This window comes from Rhinichthys klamathensis, unplaced genomic scaffold, assembly GCF_029890125.1.
Source record: "Rhinichthys klamathensis goyatoka isolate OS25496 unplaced genomic scaffold, OSU_Roscu_1.1 h1tg000272l_1, whole genome shotgun sequence".
NCBI lineage: Eukaryota > Metazoa > Chordata > Actinopteri > Cypriniformes > Leuciscidae > Rhinichthys > Rhinichthys klamathensis.
The window spans coordinates 306536-330646 of NW_026606792.1; the positions used below are offsets into that span (position 1 = coordinate 306536).

The 24111-nt window shown below is 40.7% G+C and overlaps 1 protein-coding gene across 2 annotated transcripts in view; it reads right to left on the reverse strand.

Moving 5' to 3' along the window:
- Positions 1-24111, reverse strand: part of LOC130102432 (gastrula zinc finger protein XlCGF8.2DB-like) — a 221028-nt gene that overhangs the window by 24495 nt on the left and 172422 nt on the right. The window contains exon 1 of one of the 2 annotated variants that reach the window (XM_056268459.1): positions 22174-22244. The exons of the other annotated variant lie outside the window; for it this stretch is intronic. The gene's annotated coding sequence lies outside the window, so the exon portion shown is untranslated. Of the gene's footprint in view, positions 1-22173; positions 22245-24111 lie in introns of those variants that run through there. 2 annotated transcript variants of the gene reach the window in all.

Consider the following 24111-nt stretch of genomic DNA (forward strand, 5'->3'; position numbering starts at 1 on the left):
ACAGAAAGAAATTTCTGAACAAATAATAATAATAATAATAATAATATGTTTATTTTATATAGCGCCTTTCAGAGTACTCAAGGTCGCTTTACAATAAAGTACAAATAAACCTGACAGAAACATGACATAGAACAAAAAATAAATTGAGATAGTGGTACATAAACATAGAAATCAAGGGAAACAAGTAGCAAAAAGATACGTTTTTAGGTGAGTTTTGAAATCGTGTAATGATGAAAGGTTGCGGATGTGTTGGGAAATAGAATTCCAGAGAGTTGGGGCAGCAGTACAAAAAGCCCTTCCACCATATGATGATAGTTTGTGCCGTGGGATCGTTAAAAGACCGGTATCGGAGGATCTAAGTGTGCGAACTGGGGAGTAGGTATGGATGAGATCAGAGATATAGGTGGGGGCAAGACCATGGAGTGCTTTGAATGTGATAAGGAGTATCTTGTAGTTAATACGAAAACGTACTGGTAGCCAATGTAGTCTGCGTAAAATCGGAGTAATGTGGGAAGATTTCTTTGTGAATGTAAGCACCCTAGCTGCGGAGTTCTGAATGTATTGGATTTTATTTATAGATGAGTTGGGTAAGCCATAGAAAAGAGAATTGCTGTAATCAAGCCGTGATGTGATGAAAGCATGAACCAAGGTTTCAGCATCGCTGGTGTTCAGAAATGGACGTAAGCGTGCGATATTACGAAGGTGAAAGAAGGCAGACTTTGTGAGAGAGGAAATGTGTGGAAGGAAGGAAAGAGATGAATCAAAGATTATACCAAGGTTTTTGACAATAGTGGAAGGTTGAACCGAAACTCCAGCAATGTGAACATTGTCAACACTGGAACAGGATGTAAATCGAGGTGAGCCAATAAGAAGTAGATCTGTTTTATCAGTGTTGAGTTTGAGAAAATTACTGGTCATCCAAGCATTTATATCATCAATACAGGCTGATATGGAATTTGTGGGAAAAGGAGCATTGCTTGTGAATGGATGTATAGTTGGGTGTCATCTGCGTAGCAATGGAATTTAAAGTCATGTTGACGGATGATGTTACCTAATGGGAGCATATAGATGATGACGAGAAGGGGCCCAAGAACAGAACCCTGGGGAACACCGTGTGGGACAGAGGCAGTAGTGGACTTAGCCTGGCGGATAGAGATGTAATGCTGACGATCAGACAGGTAGGAAGTTAACCAAGATAGGGCAGTTCCAGAAACACCAAGAGCAGAGAGTCGTGAGATGAGAATACTGTGAGAGATTGTGTCGAATGCAGAGGAAATATCTAGAAGAATTAGAATACTGGTGGAGCCGGAGTCAGTGGCCATAAGGAGATCATTGACAACCCTAAGAAGTGCTGTCTCAGTGCTGTGGAGGGTGCGGAAAGCGGATTGAAAACATTCATAGTGGTTGTTAGATGACGTGTGTTTGAAGTTGGGCAGCAACCACTTTCTCAAGCAGTTTCGAAAGAAATGGTAAATTTGAGATTGGTCTGTAATTGGCCATGTTGGTGGGGTCGAGGCCGGGTTTCTTTAGGACAGGAGTGACAGCAGCAGTTTTTAATTCCAGAGGAACAGAACCAGTACTTAGTAGTTGGGAGATGAGAAGTGAAATCAGCAAAGAAATAACAGGTGCACATTTTTTAAGTAAAGTAGTAGGAGCTGGATCAAGATGACAGGAAGATGTGTTTGCTTTGTTGATTAGCTCAGAGATATAAGCAGGGGTTGGGGGGGCAAAATCAGTGAGAGTACCAGGAGTAAAAGCAGTGGCGAAGTCATGTGTGTAAACAGGAGAGATCAAATAGGCTGTTCCCAGAGTGCTGTATCAAGGCACCTCAGTGGGAAGTCTGTGGGAAGGAAAAAGTGTGGCAAAAAACGCTGCACAACGAGAAGAGGTGACCGGACCCTGAGGAAGATTGTGGAGAAGGACCGATTCCAGACCTTGGGGGACCTGCAGAAGCAGTGGACTGAGTCTGGAGTAGAAACATCCATAGCCACCGTGCACAGGCGTGTGCAGGAAATGGGCTACAGGTGCCGCATTCCCCAGGTCAAGCCACTTTTGAACCAGAAACAGCGGCAGAAGCGCCGGACCTGGGCTACAGAGAAGCAGCACTGGACTGTTGCTCAGTGGTCCAAAGTACTTTTTTCGGATGCAAGTAAATTTTGCATGTCATTCGGAAATCAAGGTGCCAGAGTCTGGAGGAAGACTGGGGAGAAGGAAATGCCTGAAGTCCAGTGTCAAGTACCCACAGTCAGTGATGGTCTGGGGTGCCATGTCAGCTGCTGGTGTTGGTACACTGTGTTTTATCAAGGGCAGGGTCAATGCAGCTAGCTATCAGGAGATTTTGGAGCACTTCATGCTTCCATCTGCTGAAAAGCTTTATGGAGATGAAGATTTCATTTTTCAGCACGACCTGGCACCTGCTCACAGTGCCAAAACCACTGCTAAATGGTTTACTGACCATGGTATTACTGTGCTCAATTGGCCTGCCAACTCTCCGCCCTGAACCCCATAGAGAATCTGTGGGATATTGTGAAGAGAAAGTTGAGAGACGCAAGACCCAACACTCTGGATGAGCTTAAGGCCGCTAGATAGATAGATTGTTTATTTAGCCACACGACAATGCCGGTGGAATTCGTTTTCGGTACAGTATGTTTGAGCACTACATCATGTGTATGCATTACAAACAACAGATCGACAATACATTTCACAACAAGTGACAGTGCAAGATACAGTGGTTAAGTGACCGTGCATAGTGTATAGACTACTAAACTAGAGAGAAGAGTTCAGAGTCCTGATGGCTATGGGAAAAAAACTGTTTGTGAAACGTTTGGTCTTGGTAGAGAATGACCTGTAGCGCCTCCCTGAAGGAAGGAGCTGGAAGAGGTGATGGGCAGGGTGTGAGGGATCGGAGATGATTTTCTTTGCTCGCTTAACAGTCCGATGTGTATAAAGGCAATCGACTGAGGGCAATGGTTTTCCTATAATCTTGGATGCTTTGTTGACGATCTGCTGTAATTTTTTCTTTGTTTGGCTGTCTGTGCTCCCATACCATACTGTCATTGATAATGTAATGATAGATTCAATAATAGCAGAGTAGAACAGAACAAGGAGCTGATGTTTGATCCGGTATTTTTTAAGCTGCCTGAGGAAATAAAGCCTTTGCTGAGCTTTTGCAATGATGTGTTTAGTATTAGTTGTCCACTTCAGGTTATTGCTAATGTGTGTTCCTAGGAATTTAAAGGAATCAGTGATGGTGATTGGGTTACCGTTTATATGTATGGGTGTTTTGGGAGATGGCCTACGTCTAAAATCAATCATTAGTTCCTGGGTTTTGGCAGTGTTAAGCTGAAGGTCATTATTCGAACACCAGTTTACCGCTTGATCCACCACCATGCGGTACTGGGTTTCATCGTTTTCTGAGATGAGGCCTACAATGGTTGTGTCGTCCGCATACGTTATTGTTTTAACTGAAGTGTCCATGGATGCAAAATATGCTGTGTAAAGGGAAAAGAGCCAAGGGGAGAGAACACAGCCCTGAGGAGCTCCTGTACTAAGGGAGAGAGGGTGTGAGGTTATGTTATTAACCCTCACCCTCTGTGATCTATTCCACAAGAAGCTCCTTATCCAGTGGCAGATGGCTGGGTCAATGTTCATGTCCAGGAGTGTTGTGAAGAGTTTAGGTGGGCTGATAGTATTAAATGCGGAACTAAAGTCTATGAACAGGATGCGTGTGTAGGTGTTTGGTGATTCAAGATGTTGCAAAGTATGATGGAGTGTTATGCTGATTGCATCCTCCACGGACCGGTTGGCTTGGTAGGCAAATTGATATGGGCCCATCAGCAAGGAAGTGCAAGATATCAGGTATGCCAGAATAATCCGTTCAAATGCCTTCATTACCACCGATGTTAGGGCAATTGGTCTGAAGTCATTAAGGCAAGTGGTCTTTGAGGACTTTGGCACAGGAATAATGATGGAGCTCTTAAAGCATTGTGGGACTGTACATTGGCTTAATGAGATGTTAAAAATGGTGGAAAATACAGGCGCCAATTGCACTGCACAATGAATAAGTAAAGCAGGACTAATCTCATCCGGCCCTGCTGCTTTCCCGATCTTGAGCCTCCTAAATGTTGTTCTCACCTCATCCTCCTGGATGCAGAAGGGTGGTGTTGGAATGGGGTCGGGGGGAATGACTGATGGGGTAGGTTTCCCAAATCTTGCATAAAAGTTATTTAATATGTCTGGGAACCCTGGATCATTATTAAGAGCGGTGCTGGGGCATTTTTTGTAATCCGTCATGTCCTTAAGATTTTTCCCAATTAATCTCGAGCTGCTTGATGAAAATTGTTGATCCAGTTTCGTTCCATAATTGCGCTTTGCTCTCCTTACTGCAGCGCGTAGTTTATATTTGGCAGTTCTATATTGACTCTTGTCTCCATTTTTGTATGCCCAGTTTTTTTCCTTACATAAGAGATGTAATTCTGTGGAGAACCATGGTTTTTTATTACCATAAAAAGTCACTGTTTTGGTGGGGATGCACATTTCCTCGCAGAACTTGACATATGACGTCACAGTATCAGTGAGTTCGTCGAGGGAGTCACAAGCTGCACTGAATATGTCCCAATCAGTGCAATCGAAACACCCTCGGAGCGTTTCAATGGCATCTGTGGACCAAGACCTGACAGATTTGGATGTTTTCTTAATGGAAGATACAGTTTTTGTCTGTACTTCGGAATGAGAAGCAACACGGCATGGTCAGACCTCCCAAGTGGAGCCTCCGGGAATGCCCGGTAAGCATCGAAAGCATGCCTATCGAAGCATCCTGGGCCTCCATAACATCTCAGCAGTGCCACAGGCTGATTGCCTCCATGCCACGCCGCATTGAAGCAGTCATTTCTGCAAAAGGATTCCCGACCAAGTATTGAGAGCATAACTGAACATAATTATTTGAAGGTTGACTTTTTTGTGTATTAAAAACACTTCTTTTATTGGTCGGATGAAATATGCTAATTTCTTTAGATAGGAATTTTGGGTTTTCATGAGCTGTATGCCAAAATCATCAGTATTAAAACAATAAAAGACCTGAAATATTTCAGTTGGTGTGCAATGGATCTAAAATATATGAAAGTTTAATTTTTATCATTACATTATGGAAAATAATGAACTATCACAATATGCAAATTTTTTGAGAAGGACCTGTATATTTGTTTATATTTTAATAATTTAATAGTTACTTTATTAATTTTTAATGTCAGAGCCACCACCCACTAACATTGGAACAAGTAAACTACAAGCATATTCCACAAAATGGAAATCTTTACCATTAGACTTAGCCTCTTTTAAAAAGCCACTGTTAAATGATGTGCGTTTCTGAATAAGAGCAACCAAGAAAAAGGCTGGACAAAAGGTGGTGGTCCTGCACTCCTACATTACTCCCTGGCAGAAGAGCTGGCCCTTGGGTTGAATGTGAAGGGCATCCCTGGGTTCAGCTCTTCCTTAGACCCACAGCCAGGAGCCAGGCCCGGTTTCAGCCAGGCTGAAATCACAGAGGTAGTTAAAAAGCTCCTCATGGCAAGGCACCGGGGGTGGATGAGATCTACCCTGAGTACCTCAAATCTCTGGATTTTCTGGGGCTGTCTTGGCTGACGCGCCTCTGCAGCATCGCGTGGCGGTCGGGGACAGTACCTCTGGACTGGCAGACCGGGGTGATGGTCCCTCTTTTCAAGAAAGGGGACTGGAGGGTGTGTTCCAACTACAGGGGGAAATCACACTTCTCAGCCTCCCCGGGAAAGTCTACGCCAGGGTACTAGAGAGGAGAATTCGACCGATAGTAAACCTTGGATTCAGGAGGAACAGTGTGGTTTTCGTCCTGGTCGTGGAACACTGGACCAGCTCTATACCCTCTCCAGGGGGCTGGAGGGTTCATGGGAGTTTGCCCAACCAATCCACATGTGCTTTGTGGATTTGGAGAAGGCATTCAACTGTGTCCCTCGCGGCGTCCTGTGGAGGGTGCTCTGGGAGTATGGTCACTGTACGAGCGGAGCAGGAGCTTGGTTCGCATTGCCAGCAGTAAGTCAGACTTGTTCCCGGTGCATGTTGGACTCCGGCAGGGCTGCCCTTTGTCAACGGTTCTTCAAGGCAAAGCGCTCGATTTACCGGTCGATCTACGTTCCTACTCTCACCTATGGTCATGAGCTGTGGGTCATGACTGAAAGGATAAGATCCCAGATACAGGCAGCCGAAATGAGCTTTCGCCGCAGGGTGGCTGGGCGCTCCCTTAGAGATAGGGTGAGGAGCTCGGTTACTCGGGAGGACCTCAGAGTAGAGCGGCTGCTCCTCCACATCGAGAGGAGCTAGCTGAGGTGTCACGAGGCATCTGTTCCGGATGCCTCCTGGACACCTTCCCGGGAAGGCGTTCCGGGCACGTCCCACCGGTAGGAAACCCAGAGGAAGACCTAGGACTTGCCGGAGGGATTATGTCTCCCGGCTGGCCTGGGAACACCTCGGTATATCGGAAGTGTCTAGGGAGAGGGAAGTCTGGGCGTCTCTGCTTAGACTGCTGTCCCCACGACCCAGATAAGCGGAAAATGGATGGATAATATATAACATTTACACTGTGGGCCTTGATGGGGATGTGTGTGCAGTCTATGGCACCAATCACATTAGAAAAGCCTGAGTGACATTTACTGTAAGTCATACTTATTGGCATGGTCATGATTGCACGATCTTCATTAAAAATTAGAATGTAGCCTCCCTGCGTTGGCAAAAAAAAAAATCTGCTTTACAACCTTGAATCTTACGTGGCTTGGAAATACCACAAAACCCCTAAAAACTCCTTGAGCGCCAGATAAACTTTGCGAATGTCACGACAGACAGCACTTTTCACCAAATTCTCCGCATCTCCAACAGTGTAAAGGAAAGTGCCACACGCAAAGAATCTCAGGTCAATGTACAGTTTATGCTGTTATTAAAGCCGACTCCGACGAGTCGAATATTTAATGTGTGAAAAACGATATCTCTCAAAAAGTACATTATCGCACTGCGCTAAAGGACTTCCCGTATCACCTCCGCTTATAAGCCGCAATCTAATTTTGTTTACAAGAAATAAGCTCCCGAGCAGGTTTAAGCTTACGCACCTGTTGCTATGACAGCAAGACCAGGATGAGGGTCAAAGAACCAAACAATTCAAGATCATGCCAAATAGTTAACAATCAAATCCAGCTAACTGAGTTAGCAATGTACGAAGAACGGACCCAAGAACACCCTTAAAAATCCTATGGCACCCCGGTGTCCTGGCCACATTCCACCCCTTTGGCCCTTGCCAATCATGGCCTCCTAGCAATCCCCATCCATTTAAATTATCAATGCTCTATCACTCTCTCTCCTCTCCACCTATAGCTAGTGTGTAGTGAGCGCACTGGCGCCGTTGTACTGTGGCTGCCGTCGCATCATCCAAGTTGATGCTGCCCACTGGTGGTGGTTGAGGAGAGACCCCCTGATATGATTGTAAAGCGCTTTGGGTGTACAGTAGTACATATGAAAGCGCTATATAAATGCCTCATTCTGTTCTATTCAATTCTAAAATTTGCAACCATCATCATGTCAATAGAAAAGGACGTGTTAATTTCCAAAATTTACCCCAGTGGTTCTCAAAGTGTGGGGCGCAGGAGATCAGCAGAAAAAAAACAGCCATTGCAACGGCGTTCAAGTGCATGAATAGCGGTTATCGCTTTGCCTTATTCGCACTGATTCCTCATGTTTACATGGCATATACAGTACATACACAACTACTTACTTTTTGCACATTGTTATTTATGTATCTTTATCATTTATGTCACTTGTTATTTATGTGTTAGGGTGTTTAATCGATGTCTGATGTTGCTGGGAGGGTTTGCAGAATAAGAATTGCATTGTACTGTATGACGACAGTTTCCTGTACATATGACAATAAAAGTTTGAAGGTTGAAGTTAATAAAGCGACATCGGATGGCAATTACACTGAATCGTTCTTCTTCAGACCTTTGACTTGTCACATTTGGAACAAGCCTAACATAAAAGTTGCTCACCATAGAAAAGCAGACCGAAACTCAAGCTGCTATCGTGAACGCGCCAGCAACTCCGCTGCTGTACGTGTTCCGGTGAAAAGACGAACAAGAAGCTGAGCTTGTGATGTGAGGCGCTGTCAAAAGCAGTTATATATATATATATATATATTCACGCTTTTATATATTGCTCATCCAAATCATCACTGAATTATTTAAATGTTTTTGTTTTTTTAAATTAAATGTTAAGTTCTGTATTATTATTCTCTCATACTGTTTTTATTTACTCATACTTTATGAAATAATGACAAAGTCAGAACTCCCACCACACACCAGCTTATTGGTGGAGAGGAGACAGAGTGATGAAGCCAATCAGTATATGGGGATGATTAGGAGGCCATGATGCAGTGGCCAAATTTGTCCAGAATGCCAGGGTTAAACCCCTACTCTTTTTCTGAAGGACATCCTGGGATTTTTAAAGACCACAGAGTCTCAGGACCTCGGTTTAACGTCTCATCCAAAGGACTGTACTCTTTGACAGTATAGTGTCCCCATCACTATACTGGGAAGTTAGGACCCACACAGACCGCAGGGTGGGCACCCCCTACTGGTCGCACTAACACCTCTTCCAGAAGCAACCTAGTTTTCCCAAGGAGGTCTCCCATCCAGGTATTGACCAGTTTCAACCCTGCTTAACTTAAGTGGGCAACCAGTCTTGGGCTACAGGGTGATATGGCTAATTTTTTAATCAAAAACGCCTCAGGTTTCGACTGTAACCTATGTTACCTGAGAACAGGGAACGAGACACTAAATCGATGACGCTATGTGGAAGGCCTCTGCGTGAACTGGTGTCTGAAAACTTATCCAATCACAGCAATCGTTATTGATCGGCGACAGCCTATGACGTCACTAGAGAACATGTCATCCACTTATAGTCTGAAGGGACTGTTCAGCAGGCATTCCCGAGGCATGGTAAAAGACGCAGTGTCTCGTTCCCTGTTCTCAGGGAACATAGGTTACAGTCATAAACTGAGATGTTCCCTTTCGAAAGGTTTACAAGGTCTTCTCTCTAGTAATATGGCACATAGTCTTGACAGACTGGCTAAACCAACCGTCAAGCTGACTCACGTCACTGAGGTCAGATAAATCCCAACACATAGAAACTCCTCACCTATATATCATCATGTGCTGGACTTTAAAGTCCCCGTGAACCGGAAGTTGCAAACGACTTTTTTCCAGTGTTGTGACGTATTTCCGAGAGAAACGGAATACTAAATGAGGAAAAATAGTGGGCGTGGCTTTTTTTTCCAACTAGCACCTGATTGGATCTAAAAAAGTAGGTGTTTTCATTCAGCCTGTCTACTGTCAGTTGGAGGGGCGTGGTTAAGGATGTTACGCAGACGCCCAAACCGTCAAACCTACGTCATCAGGGAAGGACCTCCAATGCAGAGGGGAGGGGAAATTTCAGATTTTGATTAAAGATTACGTAGCCAAAACATTTTTTTGTGTGGATTGACTTGCATGGATGAATTGCTCACCACAAAACGATCAATTTAGGCAAACAAAGTAAGTATGGTCAATTTTGAATTCATGGGGACTTTAAACTTTGGTTTAAACGAGGACTTTTATTTTGATACTTATTTTTGAGTTTTCCACTGGTTTCCTTTTTTAAAGAGGAAGCAGGCCATATTTCTTCAGTGCTCAATGTGGATGCAAACATCCTGTAACTTTTTGATTTTGTTTAGTGAGCATTATGTGTACTTTATTGCTGTGCTATGTAATGTAGCATTTAATTTAGCATGTTTGTTACCTTTTTCTACTTAAATTTGCAAAGTATTAATCTATGCTGTTGATATACAACTGTATTGTTGTTGGTTATTTCCCTTTTGTGTTTGAGAATGCTCATTTATTTGATGATTTATCTATTTTGTGAAATTCATGCTTGTGTATTTTCTCTTTGTAGTTTCACACTTTTCATGATTAAACTTCATAAATTGCACCTTCGTGGAGTTTATTGTGGAAGTGTTTAGCGGCTGGATAGCTGGATCAATTAAAACAGTGAGGCCAGTGACACATCATATAGACTGTGGGTGCTTCTCAATATCCCTCCTCGTCTCCTCGCTCCTCCGTCCTCCATCCTATGACCCGGAAACCAATCGAGCTCAGCCATCTTGAAGGACATCTCAATTCTCTAATTGCACCGCGAGGAGGCGAGGATCGAGGAGTGAGGAGGCTTCCAGAGGAGCTATGAGCGAGGATACACAGGTGTACCCTTTGCGGAAGAGTTTTATCGACTAAACGTGACGCACGTATCAATTCTCCTCCCCCATCACATCTGTCACAATCATTTGAATTTATACTTTACTTTTGTATTTTACATAAACCACACAACTCACATATTTCAACTAGGTATCTTGCTTTATTATTATTTATTATGAATTTCTTAAACAAACTTTTACAACATAAGGGCAGATCCTTTGAGCGCTGCTGATGACGCTGTGAAGTGACGCTCGAGTGATCAAGTCTTCCAATGTATAAAAAAGCTTTCCTTCGATTCCTCCGTCCTCATTTTCTTTCCTTGCAGCCTTCCCTCGCGTCCTACAGGGGGTGGAGCTGAGACGCGAGGAAAGGAAGCGAGGAAAGGAAACGAGGATGCACAAATAAGAAATGAGAAGCACCCTGTGTCTGTTCCCCTAATTAGGAAATAGAAAAAAACTCCCAAACCCATTTAAGGGTAAATAAGTGTTTTTATTTTTAAATATCAGGTTGCTGAATATTCGATCCCTTACTTCAAAAGCACTTATTGTAAATTATATGATTACACCCCCGACGTCTGAAAGGAAAAGGGGGTGGTGTTGCTGTAATCTATAGTAATATCTTCAAAGTTACTGAGAAGTCTAGTTTCAAATATAATTCTTTTGAAGTGATGGTGCTTAATGTCACACTATCTAGTGTAAATGATAAATCACACTAGACATTTGTGCTAGCTACTGAATACAGGCCACCATATAGATTTTATCAAAGAATTTGCTGATTTTTTTAAAAATCAGAATTAGTACTGGCTGCCAAATAAAGTCCTAAATGTTGATGATTTTAATACACATGTAGATAACGAAAAAGACGCATTGGGATTGGCATTTAGAGACATTCTGAACTCTATTGGAGTTAGACAACACAGTCAGGACCCACTCATTGTCATAATTATACTTGAGATCTAATATTGTCACATGGAATCAATGTTAATGCCGTTGAAATTCTGCAGCAGAGCGATGACATCTCAGATCATTATCTAGTCTCGTGTATACTCCATTTAGCCAAAGCTGCAAAGCTACTGTTAGAACTATCACTTCTGCCACTAAACATTGCTTTATTAATAATATTCCTGATCAGTTTCATCTCCTCAGCATCCCAGATAGCTTATAAGAACTCAATATTGCGGCAGAAACTTTTGACTCTCTCATTTCTAGCACTTTAGACACAGTTGCTCCTTTGTGCTTAAAGAACATTAAAGGAAATAGTCCAACGCCGTGGTACAACGAGCACACTCGGGCCCTTAAGAGAGCATCCAGAAAAATGGAGAGCAACTGGAAGAAAACAAAACTAGACGTTTTTCAAATTTCGTGGAAAGAGAGCTTTAACTTTACTTAGAAGATCGATAATATAAGGGTGCTTTCACACTGGCAGTTTAGTTCGGAACGGGGCACGGTTTGCATTAAAAATCGCTAATGTGAACGCTGTCATGCTGACCCAGGTGTGCACTGGGGTACCGAACCCAAGACTACCTAGAGGAGGAGGTCTAAGTTCGGTTGCTCCCGAACTGTGCCACGGTTCGCGTGAATGTGAAAGCACAGACTCGGGTGCGCACTTGTTCAGGAAGTAAAGTGACCTGCGCATGCGTTTTAGCCGATTATTATGTATTTAGTCAAATTAAGGATGCTCGTTTCGGTTAATTTTCCCAACCGACAACCGCCGCTCGTTATCAGAGTATTAACCGTTAACTCTCTGGGGTCGGCGGTATCGCCGGCGATACCAGCTGACTTTTTTCCTTATCAGTGCAAAAGAGACTCAAATTACTCTGTTGATTTTGATCTTACATATAAGTGTTATACATCATTCGATCCTGTTAAGTTTGTATTTTTTTTTGTGGAACCTCACAATAAAAACAAAGTGTTGTGCTTTTCGCCTAATAAAGAAAAATAAACATGATGCGCGTTCTGCGTTTTCTCTGTCAGTGAAGTCTATTCTGAAACGCGTCCGAAAAATGAACTGTAACTAAGTCAATACTTGTCACAGAGATACGAGACATGTGTCTTTTTAAAGCTTGTATTCTCTTCTTTTAAATGAAGTAATTTATTAAAAAAAGAAATATTTCCAGTTTATGTAATTTGTTTGAAACCAAGGAGAGGTACAGTTTTTTCGGTCTCAGTTCATTATCTTTAATTAGCTGAGGCCGCCACACCCCCAGAGCTTTTCACATGGTAAATAGGTGATCTAACGTTATGCATCGCACACGCCCACCAGCGATCAATGGCATAAAAACACAAAGTTTCTCCATCAGATTCACTGATAGTTCATTGCGTTTTGAGGATGGCACGCTACTGGCTTCTGGACAGCGAGGAAGGATTCACCTTTTCCTCAGAGGAATATTGTAACTCCAACGACGAACGGCTGCATTTTGAAGAACGAATTGATCCCGCCGAGGATACAAGTTCGAAGTAAGTGAAATTTTATAATTTCTTTTCTGATCGTATAGAGTTCAAATGAATTTTCAGACTATATTTTGCCTTGCTTTTGACATCTTACAGAAAAGATTGCCTCACAATATCTCAAACCTCTGTCTTTAGATCAGTGTGTTCACTAATGTGCTTTTTTGTCCTTTGTTGTGTCTTTGGATTATGTTGTGTTGTAAATAAATCCAAACAATCTAAAAGCCATTATTTTTTAAATCTCCTCATTCTTTGTGCAAGGCTCCTCGTAATGATAGGGCCTGATAGCACCTAATAGGGCCATTATGGGAGAGTCTTTGTCTTTCTCAGGTGTGAAATGCCATACATATTAATGAGAGATCACGCCTCCTCGCATAAAGCTTTCTCACACTAAACACGTCATACACATTCTAAAAGACTTTATTGACTTATCTGAATGAGTAGTCAGGATGATTCTCACATAGTTTTGGAGCAAATATTCTAAGCTATGTGATACAATTTTCAAAAGTCTTGTGAAGAAATAATCAATATGTGTTTTGTGGCCTTATTTCAGAAACTTTAATTTTTAGTTTTTTCAATAACCATGCATAAACAATATTCTCTCAAAAATGCAAATATGTACATACATGTTGCTCACATATTATGGTAGCCTTGTTTGTGCTAAATAGAGTGTAATTACACCTGTGCCAGTAATATGTTTATAAGCAACTGAAAAAAGCACAAATGTCAGGGCATGTCAAAACATCTCAAGGACCCCAAAAACACCTTAGACCCCAGAGGGTTAACTGATAAGATTATAATATTGAATTAGCATTAAATAAAAATAAAAATGACGAGTGTCTGTAAACCGTTAAAAATATTTATTTTAAGCATTCCTCTGTCCAACATTTTTGAAGGTTTTTGACCAAAAACAGTGCAATTTCACATAATTTTGGCTGCTATCATTACTGTAGCTAACTAAAATAAAAAATAAAACGTGTAAATTTGCTTTAGTTATTAACACCTGTATTTGAACAATTCACAGCCTCCTCGAACATGTTATACAGTGAAAAACAACATTAACTGAGAATAGTGAGTGATATCATCATAGGAATAGAGTTAAATAAATTTGTCAGCCTCTTTATGCTAATTGGGTACTAAAAATTCCAAGATTTCACAGCAGAGTCAACACAGCAGTACTAGTGTAACTAATTACATTAATCAGTCCTTCCAGAAAAATGCTGAGTTTTTTTGTGATTTTTGCGGGCAAAAATCCTTGATTATGTGGCACTTTTTCTTAAATGCGATGGAATATGCGGGATATTTATGCAATTTTATGCGACGAAATTGGGGGGATTGTGAAATCATGCAAACCCCGCTTATTTTGCGCGGAAATCAGCTTTATCTTAGTTGGATGACATTGAATGACAAAATCACAGGTATGCAATTCCACATGGTATTGACACCTATGTCTTCCTACAGATGGCGTTGGGGATCTCGCCCTTAGGCAGCTGCCAGCTTTGCTTACACCTACAACATACAAAGCTGGCCGTGGCCGCGGTGCGAAAGTGGTCGAATGCAGCTTGGCCTTCATCGACCATAAGCCTGTAAGTCCTCAAGCACATCTAAAAGGGAAACTTTATTCATTTTATCAACATATCTGAGCTCAAGAATGTGTGCACGCACGCACACATGCATATCCAGGTTTGTTTTACTATACTTTTGGGGACAGGCATCAAATATAGCCTGACAGAATTCTGAAAATAGCCGTTCTACAAGCCTACAACGCGTTGGTCACTACCAAAGCATCCTGGGCTCACATTTCGGGCCCACCTATCTGACCACCTAACCCGGCTGCCTATCGACCAGATAGGATAGTCAGATAGGTGGGCCGCACACATTTTCTGAGCATGCTTATTCAGGGTTTCCCATACATTCATTAATTTGTGGCGGCCCGCCACAATATCAACGCTGACCGCCACGGATTGATTTTCAGATTTTTTAACTATTTAGTATGGGTAAAATTGTATTTTATTGTAGAGCTCTGCGCACAGCTAGCTTGCGGTCTCTCTCTCTCTCTCTCTCTCTCTCTCTCTCTCTCTCTCTCTCTCTCTCTCTCTCTCTCTCTCTCTCTCTCTCTCTCTCTCTCTCTCTCTCTCTCTCTCTCTCTCTCTCTCTCTCTCTCTCTCTCTCTCTCTCTCTCTCTCTCAAACTGACAACGGAGGCGCTAGCGAATGGCCCCCCCTCCTCGAGCACGGTCTGAATATGTGCATGTGTTGGAGGACGAAGATTCCAGAATCAATCCGGAGTTAAAATGGTTAGTATAATGAAGACTGTTGCACAACATAACTTTGAGAAGTTAGTCTATTGTAAACGCTGTCACATTTCCATTACAGATTCGCGCAACATTTTTGCGATTTTTTTTTCTAATATTGACTGATGTTAGGTTAGGTTGGCAAGGAAAGACCCTTATACTGTGAGCGGCATTTATGAGGCGTTTTCTCACTCATTTCTGCTCCGAGGTCTTGATTGTGGCATTTCTTTGAGGTTTAGAATCCAGGATTCCTGTAATTATTTTGTCTTTTATGAATTTAATAAAGAACTCTGTCTCGTATTCTGTCCAAACACACCGTGCTTTCTAATAAGGTGACTGTAAATGCGCAAAGACTGTTTCCATTGCAGTTTTGCGAAATATTTATTTTTTTAATTGCCTGAAAAACCACCTCACGTGAGCGTAAAACCTTTTTTGCGATAAATGGGAGTTTTTGTGAAATTGACGTGTTCCCATTGAGCGTATTTTCAATTAGCAATTTCAATTTGCGCCATTTGAAGGGTAATGGAAATGCGGCTCGGAGACCCACCTTAGTTATTAGCAAGCACTTAAGGAGCCTAGCTAATAATTAGCTATGTTAACATGAGAATAACAGTTACAGCATACAATACATAATGTTAACATGCTGTAAATAGCTGCTGGTTAATATCGACGCAGACTGTTTGCTCCCTCAATCCAGTTGAATATTGAAAAATATTTCCAAAGATTCAAAAGGGCTCGTCCTGAGGAGCAAAGACAGTCAGAGGTAATAGCAAAGCAGAGAAACACATGTGGAAGCTTAACCCTTTAGGCGCCAGAGGTTTTTTCCTAAAACGTTCGATTTTGACATCTTAATTTCAAAAGGCTATATCTTAAAGTGATAAAAGATAGAGACTTTCTGTAAATTAGAGAAATATTAAGGATGACCCAAAGTTTATGTAGGGATTACATTTTCTCCCATCGAATTTGCATATTATGACGTCATATGGTGGTCATATCTTGGATTATAGAATTTTCATGAAAAGTCACATGTTTAAATGATAAAATGCAGCACTTCTTTCCCCCCAAAATGTCCCTCACCTTCTGTATGCTATATTGCACAATACTAAATGCTCAGGTATATAGTAAGTAGTAAACAAACTGTGTAAATCATTACCAATACATGATAGAAACAAACCGAATGCATGTAGTGGTTGGCCTTTTGCTGAAGAGATTTTCCATTTACTAAATACAGTAGGCACTCTGATTCCATGTATGGGGCACATATATATTATTCATATGACATACAAACACAAGTAGACAAGACCTGTTTAGTTCAAATGCTCACTCGCACAGATCATGAGTGAGATGATACGAGCAGCGCGGCCAGATCTGCCTCGCGCGCGCTGTCATTGCGACTCCTCACCCTGCCTCCACGTCGCCCCCTAACTGTCCTATGAATACTGCGACCTCGTCTAACATACCCAGTGGTATTAGACAAAGTCTCCACCACAATACTGTCGCCGCGATTGCGGAGAGGATCTGATAAAACGGCTCACTCGTCTCGCACACTAGCTCCGCTTTTGATCGCAGATTCAATGCGCTCTAACTCGAACATTTTGTATAGAAACATGACGGTTTTTTGATTCGGGGATGAAGTATGACATGTCTGCCATCCAGTGGAGGGGAGATCGAACGAAATTTGACACCCAATTTGACAAAATCGGCCGTTTTATTCAGTGCCGCATCTTGTCGAGTAAACTCGACCGTGGCGCCTAGAGGGTTAACATTCCGACCATTGTAATAAGCTATTCAGTTAATTTATTTGGAATATTTCCAGGCTTCAATCAGCGATGCTTTAGCAGCTGAAGCAGCAAGAGAGGGTCAGGAGGAAGAGAGAGATGTAGGAGAGGAGGACTGCAGCCAACATGCTGCTGTGGGAGAGCCAGCTAGGGTTAAAGCAACCGGTGAGATTAACAGCAAAAACAGAAAGGTGTAGAAGCAGGGCAGGTCAGAAAAGCAGATTTCTCAGGAAAAGCGGCCCCATTTCTATTTCTCTGTGACTTGTAGACAGGACATCAGCAAGCAACAAGCACAGAAGCACTGGATTTGATCCAGAGTGGCTAAAGATGCCTCAATTTAAGACTTGGCTTTACCTCACACAGCATGGTAAATTTAATATCATAATTTGTGCAATCATGAAACAATAATCAAAAATTCTACTTTTTTAAATTTTCCTTTGATTGCTCTGTTTTTTAGGAATGTTTTGTCGACTATGCAGACACCACAAACCTGCGCCTAAGAAAGGCCGTGCAAACAGAGCTTTTGTTGAGGTTGGAGCCATTATATACAGAAAAGATTACTTGCTCCGTAGTGATGTGACGTTCCACCACCAGGACAGCATCAGATGCCAGGCATCTGGCAAGTATATAATATAACTTTTACTTTTCAAATAGTTTTATAATAATTTTGTCACAGGCATCTCAGTCATAGACTCATTTGAGCCCAAGGTTGTTTTGGAGCATGAGGCAGTCATTGGTGGGTTCAAGTGCCTTTACTGGTTCGTAAAAAATGAACTGGCCCACCACACAAACTATCCAAAACTTTTGAGCCTGGCTGAGCTTCTAGGGTGCGACTACTTCAGGAAATTAAAGGTCACCTAGGCATTACTTAATATTAAATTTAATCTTTACATTAATAAATAAGAATTACAGTCCTTTTTCCCCTTTTCCCAATGTCAAGATTGACAAGAGGAATAACTATAGGTCTCATCGTATTATTGACGACATGCTTGAGGTCTTCGCAGAGATCATAGAGGAGCCAATTCTCACCAAGATTAAATCATCACAGGCAATTAGCCTGGAAGTGTCGATCGGCGGGCAACTTGATTTGCATGTCCGGTATGGGAACATTTATTTTGTTTGATGTCAATCCCATAAATTCTGGGTGCTTTTAATGAAGTGTGAATTATATTTGCCTATGATTTCTCTCAGATTCATAGATAAAGAGGGACATGTGTTCAATCAGTTCCTGGACTTGGTCCCGATTGCCGATGGCAAAGCAGACACTATTGTCACAGCTGTCAAGAACGTAATCTTGAAGAAAGGCCTCCCAACAGAGAAACTCTATGGACTCGGGACTGACGGAGCAGCCGTTATGACGGGTAATTATTTTATGCTCATGTGAGATTGTTTTATTTTTGTATCCCATGATTGTTACTAAATCATTTTATTTATGTTCAGGGCGTGTGAATGGAGTTGCAAAGCAACTTACAGACAGTTTTCCAAAGATTGTGTCTGTAGCTTGTGCTGCCCACAGATTGGCCCTTGCCTGCAAGGACTCATCGAATGATGTAAGGTACATGGCCACTTTCAGGGACCACCTTCAAGAACTTCATTTATATTTTAGAAACAGTGCCAATCGTACTGCAACACTCAAAGCAGCATCCACCACCCTGGGTGTCAGTGATTTGAAAATAAAGGTAATAGTAATTTGATACCATTGCAGTTATCTTCTGTCTGTTAATAACCAATAATCAGTCTGTATTTGCAACATTTCCAGGAAGTGAAGGACACACGCTGGCTCTCTCAGCACAAAGCCATCGAGACCCTACAGAGGAACCTGAGGAGCATTGGCAGAGGAGGCAGAGGTGAGAGGATGTCCAGGGGCAAAGGGCCTTTACACATTCTGTGCTACATACAGATTTGTGGCAGCAGTTTACCTCCAGGCTGATGTTTTGCCCCACCTCGCATGCCTGTCCAAAATCTTTCAAAAAGTACATGTCAACTTTCTACATATCAAGGAGCAGATATGTTTTTTTAAAATCAGTTTGATTTTATATATTGAAATGAGGGTTGTTTGCAGGTCTACTAAACAGCAGCCACTCTTTTTTAAATGTAGGTTCCTGTCACAATTCAGACTCTCAGGAGCATCAAAGAGGCTGGACAGACTCCACTGCCTGGATCATTCCTGTCTCGCCTTCATCAGGACCTCGATGATCCACCCTTACATTACTGTCCTGGAAACACACCTGAACAGGCGCTTCCATGATCTGGACATCCTTGGGGCCTTCAGTGTTTTGGGACCGCTTGGTAGAGCTACTCCAGAAGATGATATCATCAAGATCTTTCAGCTGCAGACTCTTGCCAGGAAATTTTACCCTCAACATGAAAATGAGGTACTGTAGGAGTGGTTCTCGTTCAAGAATCATGTTCTCACTGGGGCATTCAAGGTGGGTGTATTACAATGATTACTGAAGTCAACTATGGTTCACAACACCAACACAACACACTAATGCCATGATGGTAAACCAAATGTTGTTTCAAGAACAAGGACCAGGAGGAGATCATAAAACTGCTGGTAAGTGAGTTTGATGAGTGGGCCAACCTCTACCCCTGCCTGAGCCTTCTTGCGGGCATTGCACTAGTTATCCCAGTTTCCAGTGTGAACTGTGAACGTGATTTCTCAACGATGAACAGGGTAAGAACATCAATTTGACAAGCACAACAAATAATAATTTTATTTTTTTAATTGTAAAATTGTAAAATTAATTGTACATTTTGGGGATTTTTTTTTTTTTGCTTTGTCCTTAGGTGAAAACAGACCTCCGAAACCAGCTTCAAGGAGAACACCTGGCTGCCTGCTTGAGGATCTCCATCAATGGACCCTGTCCTGACGCCTTCCCATACGATAGGGCATTGGAATTTTTTTTCAGAAAGGCCCGCAAAATAAAATGTTCAAACAAAGGCTGCCAAATGTGCAACAAGAAGTCTGTAGAGCAGTCATAGAAAGATACGCGTCAATAAAAAAAAAATATGATATATTTGACCCTTTTATTGTGCCTTAATTAACACCCCCTCCCCCCCTTTTTTAGGTCAATTGAAGTCTGAATTCTTTTTAAATTGTTTTCTGTAATGTGAGCTGTATGCCATAACCATCAAGACGTAATCACAAAAGGTTTGGAATATTTCATTATGTGCAATGAAATGTAGACTATTACAGTTCAACTTTTTGAATTAGAGATGCAGTAAATCTTTTCCAAATTGTAAAGCTAACTAGACTCTATCATAAAACAATAATTTATCTAGTGAGGACCAGGAAAATGGTCCCCACAATGTCTATATTTTAATTCAACTATAGTAGTCGGTAGACATTTGGTCCTTACTCACTCGCACTCTCTCACTTGCTCTCTTGTATTCTTTCTTTTTTAGCCTGGAATAAACATGGTGGAGTACCTCCATGAGGCCAAGGCATGCAAGCCATACCCCCACATCCTGACGCTGGGAAATTATGTACTTCAGTGTATTTGTGTATTTCAGGCCTTTGCCATAATAGCTGGACAGGCCCTGGAACAAGAAGCACTGCTTCAGGCCATTTATATTATGTCTGCTTTAAGGCATTCGTTGTCTTTTGACATTTGTGGGAATTCATACAGACTGTAATATATGAAATGTCAGTAGGGGAGTCTAAAAGGGTCAAGTTTATTCAAAGTAGCGCTAATGGCTCCCGTTGACTGTTGGCCTGTTAAATGTTCAGCCAGTTCATTCATAATTGAATGTTTTCCTTTTTTCAAAGATTCCATTGTTGTTTTGTTTTTGTATTGTTTAAGTGTTTATTGCATAATATATGCATAAATCTAGCATGTATTCTGTTCTAGGTTTGTAGTTTAACAGTTTTATAGCTATGGGTAGTCTATTGCCATTTATTTTCTTCAGTTGTACTGTAATGTGCTAGAATAAATCTGGCATGTGGGTTAATTTGACCCAGCATTTGGGTACACTATATAACAAATATGTAGTTGAATCAACCCAGAATTGTATTTAATTTGACCCAGCATTTGGGTACACTATATAACAAATATGTAGTTGAATCAACCCAGAATTGTATTTAATTTGACTCAGCATTTGGGTAGAATATTTAACTCATCTGTTGGTTTAAAATTGACCAACCCATCTTGCTGGGTCAAATTAACTACTGTTGGTCTGGTGCAATATTGATCCAGCGGTTGGGTTATAAAACAACTCAAGTTGGGTTATTTTTAACCCATAATTTTTAAGTGAGTATGATTTCCTTTCTTCGGATCAACACAGAGATTTATAATCCATATTATAAATATTATATTATAACAATCCATGTTATAACACAGAGATAAATAATCCATCTAGTCCATATACTGCAAGTGTACCGGTCCACTTAAATTCATGCGGAAACACTTATTTTCAATTGTCTGGTGATGTGATCTCAACAAACATGTCTATCCACATGAGAAGACCGTCTTAATTTTAATAATTTTATATTTAAAAATAACAATTTCTGTAGATCATTTTAATAAGGATCGAATGAAACTAACCTGTTTGTTCCTCGGTATCTTCATGTTTCATGTTGAACACTTCTTCAATCTTTATGTCTTCATTCTCCTGTTTAATCAACGCCATCTTTAAAGTAGTGTCACGTGGATCTCAGATGTTTCTCCAGTTTTCCTGTGTGTTTGGACAAATTTGTCATGTTTAGGATGAGAATAATTAACAGAAAGAGAAATAAATCCACAGTAAATCTCTGTGTGTGTCTCAATCAGCTGTAGTTCAGCGCACGGGTGAGGAGTCAGTCAGAGAGAGAGTTCATGGACTCATCGACGACTTAGCCAAAAATCACTCAAAACAAGCCCACAAAATAATAAAATAAATTATACAGACACTTCATATTTAATGATTTGTACATTTTAACAGATTACATTGTCATAAAACCATTTGCGATTTGTTCATAAAATGTATAATTATTAATGATAATAATTTTGTTTTCGTCTTATTTTTACACTGTTTTGAGCGGCAGGATTCGTCATCGCGCGGTAATTCAAGCGCTTTGAATCAGTGAATCATTTGGCAAAGCATTAGATTCAATTGACTCTATCGAAAAGCTCCGTTTCTCCATCACCACTTTCCAACACCCGAATTCATGTTTACGATAAACTAATACACGATATAGTGCGCGAAATGAGCCGTTACTGTTACTTTTCTGTTATGTGAACACGCTTTACTCACAAAAAACCTGAATATTGTTACATTAAGCATATTACAAAGATAAACAATACATGGTCACAAACCTCTTCAAAACTATCAAATCGAAGTGTATCGATTTAAACACTTTAAATGCAAAACCCACAAACCTTTCTTCAGTCTAATAATAACAGGTGCAGGAGCACGGCGCAGGTTTATGATGTCATACCGCCAGACCAAAATAAAAGTCCTGTTCAATCTACTGTCCAATACCCAGAGACCATAGAAATATATAATAGATGCCATGGGAATTCATGGTTAAATATATATTTTAATACATGTATGTAATGAAAAAGATTAAGAATTACTAATTGTTAAAAAGACTGAATGAGTTCTTAAATCACAGTTCATATACTTAAATCACAGTTCATATGTGTGAGCATTAAAAATGCATATATCTTCCACAATAATCAGTAGAAAATAACAAACAAACAAACAAACAAACAAAAAATGTAAAGGTTAATGTTAATGCTAATAAAGTATTGACACAAAATTAATTATTCTGCATGTCACCTGGTCGTTGTGGTTCCCTGTGTTTGTCTTTTCTGGTGTTCTTTAATACACATCTTTATCTTTGTCTGTGACAGATCTCCATCCTGTTAAGCATTTACAATGATTTCATAAAGTCAGCAATAAATAAAGTGTCAATGAAAATTTATTGAAGCGTCAATACTATGAGATAAAAAAAGTTTTTCTTTAAAAACAGTAAGTACAATTCATACATATTTGAGAGGTCTTTTGTCTTGATAAAGGTTTAATTTGATTGATAAACCTTATTTATTTTATAACAATAAAATGTCAGTTTATGATAAAGTTTATTATACTTCGTTTTGTCTTTTATTTAGGCAGAATCTCACATATTAGTTGTGCTACATACTCTTTTGCTTATTTTTTATTATGTCATCATCATCAACTGTCAAAGTTTAATTCCAATACTGAACGCCAAGTACAGAGTGCGCATGAAAGTGCCCGGATGTGTTCTTGATATCGAGGATCATCAGAAGCAGACTTGAGAGAATTGAACCGTTAGAAACCCCAGAGGACGCTGCGGGGGTCGACGTACGGAAGCCTGTAAGCTTTAAACGTCTCATTCTCACTTTAGAGATTCCCACTGCAAGCTCGAAATACGCGACAGCTCGTGAAAGTAAACGTTTGTCCGTCTCTTTTCTTTAATTTTAATAAAGTGATAAAGACTTTATGAAAGCGGCAGTATTTTTATTGGCATATTATAAAGAATCTCAACATTGACAAAGCATAGGTAACACATCAGGCTATTCATGAACGTGCTACACACGTTCAAATTACATTTTTTCAAAAACTTTTTTAATTGTTTACTTGTCTTTAATAATTATTGAAGTTTATATTAGTTAGGTTAGTTGTTTTTCTATGGTATTTTTAAACCACAGTCAAATGTTCCTAGTGAAACTGTTCTTCAGTCTTTTGATTTTTGTTCATGATATTCAGCTACAACTAAATGTTTGCAATAAGACTAAATATGAATGATATCTAAATTTTATTTAAAAAAATTTACCTTATTGGAATCTAAATTAGGAATTCTCGTTGGTTTAAGCGATAGACAACCCAACCCTAGACATCCAATTACCACATGCTCACAGAGGAAAACAAGTAAAAAACAGCGCTGGTTGTTCTCTCGATGCCGTCTGTTTGTTTTACTGACTGATAAATCGCTTCAGCTGATTCAGTGAGAGAGCAGTCCAAACGAATGCGAGTGGATTCAGACCGTTCTGCAAAGCGTTTCACTCATTCATAATTTAGAACATCATTTAAAGGTGGGTTATGTGATTTTCTTTTTTGACCATTTTTTCAAAATCACTTGAAATCCTATTCCTAACCCACTTACAGCCACTGAGTTAGAAGCACTGAAATTAAAATTAAGCAATTTAATCATCTGTGGAACGGGCAGGACTCAAAAAACTCCAGCCAATCATTTCCAAGACCACCTAGAATTATTGGACTGTAAGTGCGTCAATCAAACGGTCGTACCCTACCCCCCTCGCGCGCGTGTCCCCTTAGTGCGCATACTCAAA